The following is a 16512-nucleotide window of genomic DNA, read 5'->3' as shown; positions in this document are numbered from 1 at the left end:
CAGAAAATCACAGAATCTAAAGGACATTTTGGCCCCAAGTATGTTAACTAATGCACAAGAGGAGAGTCGTTTACTACCTAAATGCACAGGATCACACCAATGTAGAAGATGCAACATATGCAAGTTCCTACATCTGGTTAGGAAGACCTTCACGGACTCAATAAAAAAGGAGTATAAAATTAAAGACTTTATCAATTGTAACACCCAATCTGTCATATATTTGTTGGAATGAGACTGTGGAAAGCAATATGTCGGAAAAATGAAAAGACCATTGAAAATGAGGATACAAGAACATATCCGAAACATACAGAACAAGGTGGAATCTCATGCTGTCTCAAAACATTTTAACATAACACACAAGTCTAATCCGGAATCACTAACTTTTAAAGCCATCAAATTGGTCAAACTGGGAGAAAGAGGAGGCGACTTAGCCAATAAACTTTCATGAAGAGAGATGTTCTGGATATTCCAGTTACGGATTCTACACCCGATGGGGTTTAATGAGAACTACGAAATTGCTCCGTTTTTATGAAAGAACATCACACTGAAGAGCAAACAGTATTCCCCATTTTCCACCCCACATATCCTACCCCACTTTCCCTACCACCACCACCCACTCATGTTCACATCCTGCACTATATCACTGTATTGGTAGTCATTGACACTGTTATGGTCAATTAACCACCACTTAGTTCACTGTAGCGGGCAACACAGGCATGGTTAAAAAAGAAAATATTCTACAGTCAAACCACACTGGAAAGGCACAATCTCGACCGAACTTGGAAGCAAAGCAGTGTTGGGCCTGATCAGTACCAGCAAGGGAGACCACCTGGGAAGATCAGGTGCTGTAAACTAAACTCGTAATACCGAATATGCTGTCTGTGCATACTAGATAACACAAATAATTAATATATCAATACACATAGAAGCACCATTATGACAAAGCTATACAATAGTGCACATATTCACTTTAATACATAAAAGCACCATTACAACAAATGCTATACAATAGTGCACGTATTGACTTTAATATTTAATATCACTGATATATTAAAAATGTTAATTGTCATGGCACTATCACAATCCTCTTTAAATCTCCATTTTCTTTTATCTTTATATATTTGTATACATTTTTAAATATTTTTATATATATTTCTTTATATATTTATATATTTATATTTATATTTTTATATAGATATTTTTCCATGCATGTTTATTTATACACTTATTTTTACATATCTCTACATTCAATTACCAGTATTTACATTTTTCTAAATAGACCTATACATGGTTTTTGACAAAATGTTACTAATATTAATCATAGCGATTGCAATATTAGCCCTTCTGTATATGAGAATTTACCATGTGTTTTCCTTTTCCCACTAACCACAATGGAAATGGCCCCTGGACATGTGAAAAGGTCCTATATCATGAGTGCCACAAGCTACTAGAAAATGGGCGCCACCATAAACCATATAGAGAAACCTAATGAAAGATGCCCACCACATCAGGAGACATATACACAGCAGAAGCTAAGGCTCTACTTTGACTGAGACCATAAGAGAAGGCATGCACATGCATGGCAACATTCTGGAAGTGGGGCAGAAGTGACGTGCTCCGGACTTTCAATGCACCCGGAGACCAGAAGTGTGGCGAAAGTGCCACCAATACACAGAAACTGAAAATTTAAAGATGTTCTGTACATTATTTTAAGCTCCAAAACTCTTGTTTTTCATGTGGTTTGCTATAGCATCTGCCCACAGGGAGGAAGTTATATTTATATTTGAAGTTTATTACATAGTAAAATAGACCTTTATTAAACAGGATATGATGTCATAACTGAGTTAAGAGCAGTGCAGGTATAAATATGAGCCCAGTCCCACTCTGCCTTTACTACTTGATGAAGTCTGTATGATGGGGCAGCATTTGACCTGTGACTCAGATAAGCACTTTAACTTTTTGCACTTTATGTCATTTTTTTATATATGTGAAATTACCTTGTATCCCATGTTTAGAAAAAGATTGTGAATTCTTAATAAATGTTTTAATTGTTTTAAGTATTTTTTATTTATTTATAGACACCAGCGGTCGCTACCCCCATCCTTTTCCTTCCTAAATTCAATTAATTTAGGGATTTGCCATCCCAATATTACTTGGGGGATCAGCAGACACCCTATATATCGGGAGTGTCAAAGCAGAACAGCCATATATGTTGGGTTGCAGAGTCTTTATCTTAATTTTCATTTGTTGGACAGTTTTTTCTGCTTTTTTTGTGATTTTTATTGGTAACAATGACTACTGTAGCCTGGGAAATAATTTAGCATTTTAATTACATTAAGAAATTCAGATTGAACAACAAAGAGAATTGATTGGTGTCAAAAAAACATATAATGAGAAAATACCTAATAGTGAACCCCTCCCACCTTGCAACTTAGATGATTTGTTCTGGGGAATAGAGAGACTCCTTACTAAAGAAGTAAAAATGTGGTGGGATATAAAGGGCCTAGAACACTATATATCAGTTGATAAAATACCAAGAGGTCTGAGAATTTCCAAACAACTCACATTTGGCAATTTTGATACAAGCTTTTTAGAAAAATGGGATAAAGTGTTGCACAATTGTTCTATTGATCTGATGAAACTCCTATTTGAGGAGAAGAAAAAATGTCTATCAGAATTGGAGAACAGTATCAAAAACAAAGAGGCAGAACTGGAACCATTTAAAGGCAAAGAAGATTACAACATCAATGAGAAAGTCCTCATCAAAAAACTAGAACGCATTGAAGAAGATGTCACTAAAGGCAAAGAGAAAAATTTTCTCAGGGACAAATACGATTATGAACAAGGACGAATCAAGAATTGGAGTAGATTTGGAGCAACAGGACAACCAAATGACAGAACAGTTAAATCATATTGGAAAACAGTACCCATAAAAGGAAAACCATGACAGAATTCAGATTTGACAACTCCATCCTCAAACACAGGAACATCAAACAGATTCACAGCCCTACAGAGATTGGGATCACATACCGACCAAGTTTTTTTACCCCAATGATTAGGAACAAGGCCAAAAGAAATAATGAGGAATACACTGAAAGAAAATTACAGACCAGCATCACCACTAAAAAGATGCTACACAGAAGAAGAGGAAATTGGGGCAGCAGGAGGGAGAGAGATCAAGAAAAGAACACTAACAACGGATCTAAGAGAAAAAGGGATATTCATTCTATCAAAACATATATTGATGAAATCAGAGGTATCCTTACTCAACAAGGTCCTCACTTTTGCTCCCATGGGAGGTCTTAACAAATTTGAAACATTCATTGACTTAAATACATTTGTAAGGAAATTAACTCTCAAAAGACATTTTCTTAGGAAGGAAGATGCCATCATCAGCAATTATGAGAATCAGTCGAAATCAGGTCTGAAACTGGTATCAAAATACTACCCGTTAGATTCCAAAGGGAGCAACCTTAAAGTCTGTTATGAACTGACTGGACCTTTGTGAAACCTAACCGGAGAAAATAAAGGAGAAGAACATCACAAACCAAGAAAGTGAAGCACTTAAAAACCTACAAAAGAACAACGGCATATTCTTAAAACAAGCTGACAAAGGGGTCATAAGGGGTCATAAGGGGTCATAATGGATCGCGACAAATACACCAAAGAAGCCTTAAGATTATTGGGGAATGAAACCTCATACGAAAAATTAATAGGCGATCTGAAAGATGCATTTGTTGAAGAATTATAAATACTATTATTACACGCTTTATGTACAGACACTATCACTAAAAGTGAATTTCAATATTTAATGAGATTAGACCCCACTACCCCTATATTTTACTTTCTGCCAAAAATTCACAAAAATCAGTCCAACCCACCAGGAAGACCAATAGTGGCAGGTATTGACTGACTTACCTCGAATCTATCTAAATATGCTGATGTTTTTCTAAAAACCTATGTGAAATAATTACCATCTTATTTAAAAGATACCATATCTGTATTAAACGTATTGAAAGACCTTGAATGGAAAGACACGTACATGTGGGTGACTAAAGCCAAAACTTTGGAAAGATCAAAACTGCTGGAATATAAACATAGAGAAAATAAAAAGATTGTACGGCTTTCATTACAACATACAACCGGCAAGAGGCGTCCATTGGCAATTCACTAAATGACCATTGGGGAATTTTACTAATGGACCTGATTCTCAAAGAACTTTTACCTCCACGCCCTGAAATTATTTTCAGAAAATCACAGAATCTAAAGGACATTTTGGCCCCAAGTATGTTAACTAATGCACAAGAGGAGAGTCGTTTACTACCTAAATGCACAGGATCACACCAATGTAGAAGATGCAACATATGCAAGTTCCTACATCTGGTTAGGAAGACCTTCACGGACTCAGAAAAAAAGGAGTATAAAATTAAAGACTTTATCAATTGTAACACCCAATCTGTCATATATTTGTTGGAATGAGACCGTGGAAAGCAATATGTCGGAAAAATGAAAAGACCATTGAAAATGAGGATACAAGAACATATCCGAAACATACAGAACAAGGTGGAATCTCATGCTGTCTCAAAACATTTTAACATAACACACAAGTCTAATCCGGAATCACTAACTTTTAAAGCCATCAAATTGGTCAAACTGGGAGAAAGAGGAGGCGACTTAGCCAATAAACTTTCATGAAGAGAGATGTTCTGGATATTCCAGTTACGGATTCTACACCCGATGGGGTTTAATGAGAACTACGAAATTGCTCCATTTAAATGAAAGAACATGACACTGAAGAGCGAACAGTATTCCCCATTTTACACCCCGCATATCCTACCCCACTTTCCCTACCACCACCACCCACTCATGTTCACATCCTGCACTATATCACTGTATTGGTATTCATTGACACTGTTATGGTCAATTAACCACCACTTAGTTCACTGTGGCGGGCAACACAGGCATGGTTAAAAAAGAAAATATTCTACAGTCAAACCACACTGGAAAGGCACAATCTCGACCGAACTTGGAAGCAAAGCAGTGTTGGGCCTGATCAGTACCAGCAAGGGAGACCACCTGGGAAGATCAGGTGCTGTAAACTAAACTCGTAATACCGAATATGCTGTCTGTGCATACTAGATAACACAAATAATTAATATATCAATACACATAGAAGCACCATTATGACAAAGCTATACAATAGTGCACATATTCACTTTAATACATAAAAGCACCATTACAACAAATGCTATACAATAGTGCACGTATTGACTTTAATATTTAATATCACTGATATATTAAAAATGTTAATTGTCATGGCACTATCACAATCCTCTTTAAATCTCCATTTTCTTTTATCTTTATATATTTGTATACATTTTTAAATATTTTTATGTATATTTCTTTATATATTTATATATTTATATTTTTATATAGATATTTTTCCATGCATGTTTATTTATACACTTATTTTTACATATCTCTACATTCAATTACCAGTATTTACATTTTTCTAAATAGACCTATACATGGTTTTTGGCAAAATGTTACTAATATTAATCATAGCGATTGCAATATTAGCACTTCTGTATATGAGAATTTACAATGTGTTTTCCTTTTCCCACTAACCACAATGGAAATGGCCCCTGGACATGTGAAAAGGTCCTATATCATGAGTGACACAAGCTACTAGAAAATGGCCGCCACCATAAACCATATAGAGACACCTAATGAAAGATGGCCACCACATCAGGAGACATATACACAGCAGAAGCTAAGGCTCTACTTTGACTGAGACCATAAGAGAAGGCATGCACATGCATGGCAACGTTCCGGAAGTGGGGCAGAAGTGACGTGCTCCGGACTTTCAATGCACCCGGACACCAGAAGTGTGGCGAAAGTGCCACCAATACACAGAAACTTAACTTTTAAAGATGTTCTGTACATTATTTTAAGCTCCAAAACTCTCGTTTTTCATGTGGTTTGCTATAGCATCTGCCCACAGGGAGGAAGTTATATTTATATTTGAAGTTTATTACATAGTAAAATAGACCTTTATTATACAGGATATGATGTCATAACTGAGTTAAGAGCAGTGCAGGTATAAATATGAGCCCAGTCCCACTCTGCCTTTACTACTTGATGAAGTCTGTATGATGGGGCAGCATTTGACCTCTGACTCAGATAAGCACTTTAACTTTTTGCACTTTATGTCATTTTTTTATATATGTGAAATTACCTTGTATCCCATGTTTAGAAAAAGATTGTGAATTCTTAATAAATGTTTTAATTGTTTTAAGTATTTTTTATTTATTTATAGACACCAGCGGTCGCTACCCCCATCCTTTTCCTTCCTAAATTCAATTAATTTAGGGATTTGCCATCCCAATATTACTTGGGGGATCAGCAGACACCCTATATATCGGGAGTGTCAAAGCAGAACAGCCATATATGTTGGGTTGCAGAGTCTTTATCTTAATTTTCATTTGTTGGACAGTTTTTTCTGCTTTTTTTGTGATTTTTATTGGTAACAATAACTACTGTAGCCTGGGAAATAATTTAGCATTTTAATTACATTAAGAAATTCAGATTGAACAACAAAGAGAATTGATTGGTGTCAAAAAAACATATAATGAGAAAATACCTAATAGTGAACCCCTCCCACCTTGCGACTTAGATGATTTGTTCTGGGGAATAGAGAGACTCCTTACTAAAGAAGTAAAAATGTGGTGGGATATAAAGGGCCTAGAACACTATATATCAGTTGATAAAATACCAAGAGTTCTGAGAATTTCCAAACAACCCACATTTGGCAATTTTGATACAACCTTTTTAGAAAAATGGGATAAAGTGTTGCACAATTGTTCTATTGTTCTGATGAAACTCCTAGTTGAGGAGAAGAAAAAATGTCTATCAGAATTGGAGAACAGTATCAAAAACAAAGAGGCAGAACTGGAACCATTTAAAGGCAAAGAAGATTACAACATCAATGAGAAAGTCCTCATCAAAAAACTAGAACGCATTGAAGAAGAGGTCACTAAAGGCAAAAAGAAAAATTTTCTCAGGGACAAATACGATTATGAACAAGGACGAATCAAGAATTGGAGTAGATTTGGAGCAACAGGACAACCAAATGACAGAACAGTTAAATCATATTGGAAAACAGTACCCATAAAAGGAAAACCATGACAGAATTCAGATTTGACAACTCCATCCTCAAACACAGGAACATCAAACAGATTCACAGCCCTACAGAGATTGGGATCACATACCGACCAAGTTTTTTTACCCCAATGATTAGGAACAAGGCCAAAAGAAATAATGAGGAATACACTGAAAGAAAATTACAGACCTGCATCACCACTAAAAAGATGCTACACAGAAGAAGAGGAAATTGGGGCAGCAGGAGGGAGAGAGATCAAGAAAAGAACACTAACAACGGATCTAAGAGAAAAAGGGATATTCATTCTATCAAAACATATATTGATGAAATCAGAGGTATCCTTACTCAACAAGGTCCTCACTTTTGCTCCCATGGGAGGTCTTAACAAATTTGAAACATTCATTGACTTAAATACATTTGTAAGGAAATTAACTCTCAAAAGACATTTTCTTAGGAAGGAAGATGCCATCATCAGCAATTATGAGAATCAGTCGAAATCAGGTCTGAAACTGGTATCAAAATACTACCCGTTAGATTCCAAAGGGAGCAACCTTAAAGTCTGTTATGAACTGACTGGACCTTTGTGAAACCTAACCGGAGAAAATAAAGGAGAAGAACATCACAAACCAAGAAAGTGAAGCACTTAAAAACCTACAAAAGAACAACGGCATATTCTTAAAACAAGCTGACAAAGGGGTCATAAGGGGTCATAAGGGGTCATAATGGATCGCGACAAATACACCAAAGAAGCCTTAAGATTATTGGGGAATGAAACCTCATACGAAAAATTAATAGGCGATCTGAAAGATGCATTTGTTGAAGAATTATAAATACTATCATTACACGCTTTATGTACAGACACTAGCACTAAAAGTGAATTTCAATATTTAATGAGATTAGACCCCACTACCCCTATATTTTACTTTCTGCCAAAAATTCACAAAAATCAGTCCAACCCACCAGGAAGACCAAAAGTGGCAGGTATTGACTGACTTACCTCGAATCTATCTAAATATGCTGATGTTTTTCTAAAAACCTATGTGAAATAATTACCATCTTATTTAAAAGATACCATATCTGTATTAAACGTATTGAAAGACATTGAATGGAAAGACACGTACATGTGGGTGACTAAAGCCAAAACTTTGGAAAGATCAAAACTGCTGGAATATAAACATAGAGAAAATAAAAAGATTGTACGGCGTTCATTACAACATACAACCGTCAACAGGCATCCATTGGCAATTCACTCAATGACCATTGTGGAATTTTACTAATGGACCTGATTCTCAAAGAACTTTTACCTCCACGCCCTGAAATTATTTTCAAAAAATCACGGAATCTAAATGACATTTTGGCCCCAAGTATGTTAACTAATGCACAAGAGGAGAGTTGTTTACTACCTAAATGCACAGGATCACACAAATGTGGCAGATGCAACATATGCAAGTTCCTACATCTGGTTAGGAAGACCTTCACGGACTCAGAAAAAAAGGAGTATAAAATTAAAGACTTTATCAATTGTAACACCCAATCTGTCATATATTTGTTGGAATGAGACTGTGGAAAGCAATATGTCGGAAAAACGAAAAGACCATTGAAAATGAGGATACAAGAACATATCCGAAACATACAGAACAAGGTGGAATCTCATGCTGTCTCAAAACATTTTAACACACAAGTCTAATCCGGAATCACTAACTTTTAAAGCCATCAAATTGGTCAAACTGGGAGAAAGAGGAGGCGACTTAGCCAATAAACTTTCATGAAGAGAGATGTTCTGGATATTCCAGTTACGGACTCTACACCCGATGGGGTTTAATGAGAACTACGAAATTGCTCCGTTTTTATGAAAGAACATCACACTGAAGAGCGAACAGTATTCCCCATTTTCCACCCCACATATCCTACCCCACTTTCCCTACCACCACCACCCACTCATGTTCACATCCAGCACTATATCACTGTATTGGTATTTATTGACACTGTTATGGTCAATTAACCACCACTTAGTTCACTGTAGCGGGCAACACAGGCATGGTTAAAAAAGAAAATATTCTACAGTCAAACCACACTGGAAAGGCACAATCTCGACCGAACTTGGAAGCAAAGCAGTGTTGGGCCTGATCAGTACCAGCAAGGGAGACCACCTGGGAAGATCAGGTGCTGTAAACTAAACTCGTAATACCGAATATGCTGTCTGTGCATACTAGATAACACAAATAATTAATATATCAATACACATAGAAGCACCATTATGACAAAGCTATACAATAGTGCACATATTCACTTTAATACATAAAAGCACCATTACAACAAATGCTATACAATAGTGCACGTATTGACTTTAATATTTAATATCACTGATATATTAAAAATGTTAATTGTCATGGCACTATCACAATCCTCTTTAAATCTCCATTTTCTTTTATCTTTATATATTTGTATACATTTTTAAATATTTTTATGTATATTTCTTTATATATTTATATATTTATATTTTTATATAGATATTTTTCCATGCATGTTTATTTATACACTTATTTTTACATATCTCTACATTCAATTACCAGTATTTACATTTTTCTAAATAGACCTATACATGGTTTTTGACAAAATGTTACTAATATTAATCATAGCGATTGCAATATTAGCACTTCTGTATATGAGAATTTACAATGTGTTTTCCTTTTCCCACTAACCACAATGGAAATGGCCCCTGGACATGTGAAAAGGTCCTATATCATGAGTGACACAAGCTACTAGAAAATGGCCGCCACCATAAACCATATAGAGACACCTAATGAAAGATGGCCACCACATCAGGAGACATATACACAGCAGAAGCTTAGGCTCTACTTTGACTGAGACCATAAGAGAAGGCATGCACATGCATGGCAACGTTCCGGAAGTGGGGCAGAAGTGACGTGCTCCGGACTTTCAATGCACCCGGACACCAGAAGTGTGGCGAAAGTGCCACCAATACACAGAAACTTAACTTTTAAAGATGTTCTGTACATTATTTTAAGCTCCAAAACTCTCGTTTTTCATGTGGTTTGCTATAGCATCTGCCCACAGGGAGGAAGTTATATTTATATTTGAAGTTTATTACATAGTAAAATAGACCTTTATTAAACAGGATATGATGTCATAACTGAGTTAAGAGCAGTGCAGGTATAAATATGAGCCCAGTCCCACTCTGTCTTTAATACTTGATGAAGTCTGTATGATGGGGCAGCATTTGACCTCTGACTCAGATAAGCAATTTAACTTTTTGCACTTTATGTCATTTTTTTTATATATGTGAAATTACCTTGTATCCCATTTTTAGAAAAAGATTGTGAATTGTTAATAAATGTTTTAATTGTTTTAAGTATTTTTTATTTATTTATAGACACCAGCGGTCGATACCCCCATCCTTTTCCTTCCTAAATTCAATTAATTTAGGGATTTACCATCCCAATATTACTTGGGGATCAGCAGACACCCTATATATCGGGAGTGTCAAAGCAGAACAGCCATATATGTTGGGTTGCAGAGTCTTTATCTTAATTTTCATTTGTTGGACAGTTTTTTCCGCTTTTTTTGTGATTTTTATTGGTAACAATAATTACTGTAGCCTGGGAAATAATTTAGCATTATAATTACGTTAAGAAATTCAGATTGAACAACAAAGAGAATTGATTGTTGTCAAAAAAATATATAATGAGAAAAACCTAATAGTGAACCCCTCCCACCTTGCGACTTAGATGATTTGTTCTGGGGAATAGAGAGACTCCTCACTAAAGAAGTACAAATGTGGTCGGATATAAAGGGCCTAGAACACTATATATCAGTTGATAAAATACCAAGAGGTCTGAGAATTTCCAAACAACCCACATTTGGCAATCTTGATACAACCTTTTTAGAAAAATGGGATAAAGTGTTGCACAACTGTTCTATTGATCTGATGAAACTCATAGTTGAGGAGAAGAAAAAATGTCTATCAGAATTGGAGAACATTATCAAAAACAAAGAGGCAGAACTGGAACCATTTAAAGGCAAAGAAGATTACAACATCAATGAGAAAGTCCTCATCAAAAAACTACAACGCATTGAAGAAGAGGTCACTAAAGGCAAAGAGAAAAATTTTCTCAGGGACAAATACGATTATGAACAAGGACGAATCAAGAATTGGAGTAGATTTGGAGCAACAGGACAACCAAACGACAGAACAGTTAAATCATATTGGAAAACAGTATCCATAAAAGGAAAACCAAGACAGAATTCAAATTTGACAACTCCATCCTCAAACACAGGAACATCAAACAGATTCACAGCCCTACAGAGATTGGGATCAAATACCGACCAAGTTTTTTTACCCCAATGATTAGGAACAAGGCCAAAAGAAATAATGAGGAATACACTGAAAGAAGATTACAGACCAGCATCACCACTAAAAAGATGCTACACAGAAGAAGAGGAAATTGGGGCAGCAGGAGGGAGATCAAGAAAAGAACACTAACAACGGATCTAAGAGAAAAAGTTATATTCATTCTATCAAAACATATATTGATGAAATCAGAGGTATCCTTACTCAACAAGGGCCTCACTTTTGCTCCCATGGGAGGTCTTAACAAATTTGAAACATTCATTGACTTAAATAAATTTGTAAGGAAATTAACTCTCAAAAGACATTTTCTTAGGAAAGAAGATGCCATCATCAATTATGAGAATCAGTCGAAATCAGGTCTGAAACTGGTATCAAAATACTACCCGTTAGATTTCAAAGGGAGCAATCTTAAAGTCTGTTATGAACTGACTGGACCTTTGTGAAACCTAACCGGAGAAAATAAAGTAGAAGAACATCACAAACCAAGAAAGTGAAGCACTTAAAAACCTACAAAAGAACAACGGCATTTTCTTAAAACAAGCTGACAAAGTGGTCATAAGGGGTCATAAGGGGTCATAATGGATCGCAACAAATACACCAAAGAAGCCTTAAGATTATTGGGGAATGAAACCTCATACGAAAAATTAATAGGCGATCTGAAAGATGAATTTGTTGAAGAATTCCGTATACTATTATTACACGCTTTATGTACAGACACTATCACTAAAAGTGAATTTCAATATTTAATGAGATTAGACCCCACTACCCCTATATTTCACTTTCTGCCAAAAATTCACAAAAATCAGTCCAACCCACCAGGAAGACCAATAGTGGCAGGTATTGACTGACTTACCTCGAATCTATCTGACTATGCCGATGTTTTTCTAAAAACCTATGTGAAATAATTACCATCTTATTTAAAAGATACCATATCTGTATTAAACGTATTGAAAGACATTGAATGGAAAGACACGTACATGTGGGTGACTAAAGCCAAAACTTTGGAAATATCAAAACTGCTGGAATATAAACATAGAGAAAATAAAAAGATTGTACGGCGTTCATTACAACATACAACCGGCAAGAGGCGTCCATTGGCAATTCACTCAATGACCATTGGGGAATTTTACTAATGGACCTGATTCTCAAAGAACTTTTACCTCCACGCCCTGAAATTATTTTCAGAAAATCACGGAATCTAAAGGACATTTTGGCCCCAAGTATGTTAACTAATGCACAGGAGGAGAGTCGTTTACTACCTAAATGCACAGGATCACACAAATGTAGAAGATGCAACATGTGCAAGTTCCTACATCTGGTTAGGAAGACCTTCACGGACTCAGAAAAAAAGGAGTATAAAATTAAAGACTTTATCAATTGTAACACCCAATCTGTCATATATTTGTTGGAATGAGACTGTGGAAAGCAATATGTCGGAAAAACGAAAAGACCATTGAAAATGAGGATACAAGAACATATCCGGAACATACAAAACAAGGTGGAATCTCATGCTGTCTCAAAACATTTTAACATAACACACAAGTCTAATCCAGAATCACTAACTTTTAAAGCCATCAAATTGGTCAAACTGGGAGAAAGAGGAGGCGACTTAGCCAATAAACTTTCATGAAGAGAGATGTTCTGGATATTCCAGTTACGGACTCTACACCCGATGGGGTTTAATGAGAACTACGAAATTGCTCCGTTTTTATGAAAGAACATCACACTGAAGAGCGAACAGTATTCCCCATTTTCCACCCCACATATCCTACCCCACTTTCCCTACCACCACCACCCACTCATGTTCACATCCTGCACTATATCACTGTATTGGTAGTCATTGACACTGTTATGGTCAATTAACCACCACTTAGTTCACTGTAGCGGGCAACACAGGCATAGTTAAAAAAGAAAATATTCTACAGTCAAACCACACTGGAAAGGCACAATCTCGACCGAACTTGGAAGCAAAGCAGTGTTGGGCCTGATCAGTACCAGCAAGGGAGACCACCTGGGAAGATCAGGTGCTGTAAACTAAACTCGTAATACCGAATATGCTGTCTGTGCTTACTAGATAACACAAATAATTAATATATCAATACACATAGAAGCACCATTATGACAAAGCTATACAATAGTGCACATATTCACTTTAATACATAAAAGCACCATTACAACAAATGCTATACAATAGTGCACGTATTGACTTTAATATTTAATATCACTGATATATTAAAAATGTTAATTGTCATGGCACTATCACAATCCTCTTTAAATCTCCATTTTCTTTTATCTTTATATATTTGTATACATTTTTAAATATTTTTATATATATTTCTTTATATATTTATATATTTATATTTATATTTTTATATAGATATTTTTCCATGCATGTTTATTTATACACTTATTTTTACATATCTCTACATTCAATTACCAGTATTTACATTTTTCTAAATAGACCTATACATGGTTTTTGACAAAATGTTACTAATATTAATCATAGCGATTGCAATATTAGCCCTTCTGTATATGAGAATTTACAATGTGTTTTCCTTTTCCCACTAACCACAATGGAAATGGTCCCTGGACATGTGAAAAGGTCCTATATTATGAGTGCCACAAGCTACTAGAAAATGGCCGCCACCATAAACCTTATAGAGAAACCTAATGAAAGATGCCCACCACATCAGGAGACATATACACAGCAGAAGCTAAGGCTCTACTTTGACTGAGACCATAAGAGAAGGCATGCACATGCATGGCAACGTTCCGGAAGTAGGGCAGAAGTGACGTGCTCCGGACTTTCAATGCACCCGGAGACCAGAAGTGTGGCGAAAGTGCCACCAATACACAGAAACTGAACTTTTAAAGATGTTCTGTACATTATTTTAAGCTCCAAAACTCTTGTTTTTCATGTGGTTTGCTATAGCATCTGCCCCACAGGGAGGAAGGTATATTTATATTTGAAGTTTATTACATAGTAAAGTAGACCTTTATTAAACAGGATATGATGTCATAACTGAGTTAAGAGCAGTGCAGGTATAAATATAAGCCCAGTCCCACTCTGCCTTTACTACTTGATGAAGTCTGTATGATGGCACAGCATTTGACCTCTGACTCAGATAAGCACTTTAACTTTTTGCACTTTATGTCATTTTTTTATATATGTGAAATTACCTTGTATCCCATTTTTAGAAAAAGATTGTGAATTCTTAATAAATGTTTTAATTGTTTTAAGTATTTTTTATTTATTTATAGACACCAGCAGTCACTACCCCCATCCTTTTCCTTCCTAAATTCAATTAATTTAGTGATTTGCCATCCCAATATTACTTGGGGGATCAGCAGACACCCTATATATCGGGAGTGTCAAAGCAGAACAGCCATATATGTTGGGTTGCAGAGTCTTTATCTCAATTTTCATTTGTTGGACAGTTTTTTCTGCTTTTTTTGTGATTTTTATTGGTAACAATAATTACTGTAGCCTGGGAAATAATTTAGCATTATAATTACATTAAGAAATTCAGATTGAACAACAAAGAGAATTGATTGGTGTCAAAAAAATATATAATGAGAAAAAACCTAATAGTGAACCTTGCGACTTAGATGATTTGTTCTGGGGAATAGAGAGACTCCTCACTAAAGAAGTAAAAATGTGGTGGGATATAAAGGGCCTAGAACACTATATATCAGTTGATAAAATAGCAAGAGGTCTGAGAATTTCCAAACAACCCACATTTGGCAATCTTGATACAACCTTTTTAGAAAAATGGGATAAAGTGTTGCACAATTGTTCTATTGATCTGATGAAACTCCTAGTTGAGGAGAAGAAAAAATGTCTATCAGAATTGGAGAACAGTATCAAAAACAAAGAGGCAGAACTGTAACCATTTAAAGGCAAAGAAGATTACAACATCAATGAGAAAGTCCTCATCAGAAAACTAGAACGCATTGAAGAAGAGGTCACTAAAGGCAAAGAGAAAAATTTTCTCAGGGACAAATACGATTATGAACAAGGACGAATGAAGAATTGGAGTAGATTTGGAGCAACAGGACAACCAAATGACAGAACAGTTAAATCATATTGGAAAACAGTACCCATAAAAGGAAAACCAAGACAGAATTCAGATTTGACAACTCCATCCTCAAACACAGGAACATCAAACAGATTCACAGCCCTACAGAGATTGGGATCACATACCGACCAAGTTTTTTTACCCCAATGATTTGGAACAAGGCCAAAAGAAATAATGAGGAATACACTGAAAGAAGATTACAGACCATCATCACCACTAAAAAGATGCTACACAGAAGAAGAGGAAATTGGGGCAGCAGGAGGGAGAGAGATTAAGAAAAGAACACTAACAACGGATCTAAGAGAAAAAGGGATATTCATTCTATCAAAACATATATTAATGAAATCAGAGGTATCCTTACTTAACAAGGGCCTCACTTTTGCTCCCATGGGAGGTCTTAACAAATTTGAAACATTCATTGACTTAAATACATTTGTAAGGAAATTAACTCTCAAAAGACATTTTCTTAGGAAGGAAGATGCCATCATCAGCAATTATGAGAATCAGTCGAAATCAGGTCTGAAACTGGTATCAAAATACTACCCGTTAGATTCCAAAGGGAGCAATCTCAAAGTCTGTTATGAACTGACTGGACCTTTGTGAAACCTAACCGGAGAAAATAAAGTAGAAGAACATCACAAACCAAGAAAGTGAAGCACTTAAAAACCTACAAAAGAACAACGGCATATTCTTAAAACAAGCTGACAAAGGGGTCATAAGGGGTCATAAGGGGTCATAATGGATCGCGACAAATACACCAAAGAAGCCTTAAGATTATTGGGGAATGAAACCTCATACGAAAAATTAATAGGCGATCTGAAAGATGCATTTGTTGAAGAATTACGAATACTATTATTACACGCTTTATGTACAGACACTATCACTAAAAGTGAATTTCA

The 16512-nt window shown here is 35.7% G+C and overlaps 4 pseudogenes; all 4 read left to right on the top strand.

Moving 5' to 3' along the window:
- Positions 1–735: 735 nt before the first annotated feature.
- Positions 736–854, top strand: LOC134939198 (5S ribosomal RNA; annotated as a pseudogene).
- A 4128-nt stretch (positions 855–4982) lies between these two features.
- On the top strand, positions 4983–5101 carry LOC134939197 (5S ribosomal RNA; annotated as a pseudogene).
- Positions 5102–9218: 4117 nt separating this feature from the next.
- Positions 9219–9337, top strand: LOC134939196 (5S ribosomal RNA; annotated as a pseudogene).
- Positions 9338–13451: 4114 nt separating this feature from the next.
- LOC134939195 (5S ribosomal RNA) lies at positions 13452–13570 on the top strand (annotated as a pseudogene).
- Positions 13571–16512: the final 2942 nt, after the last annotated feature.

This window comes from Pseudophryne corroboree, chromosome 6, assembly GCF_028390025.1.
Source record: "Pseudophryne corroboree isolate aPseCor3 chromosome 6, aPseCor3.hap2, whole genome shotgun sequence".
Taxonomy (NCBI): domain Eukaryota; kingdom Metazoa; phylum Chordata; class Amphibia; order Anura; family Myobatrachidae; genus Pseudophryne; species Pseudophryne corroboree.
This window is presented reverse-complemented; position numbering and strand designations above follow the sequence as displayed.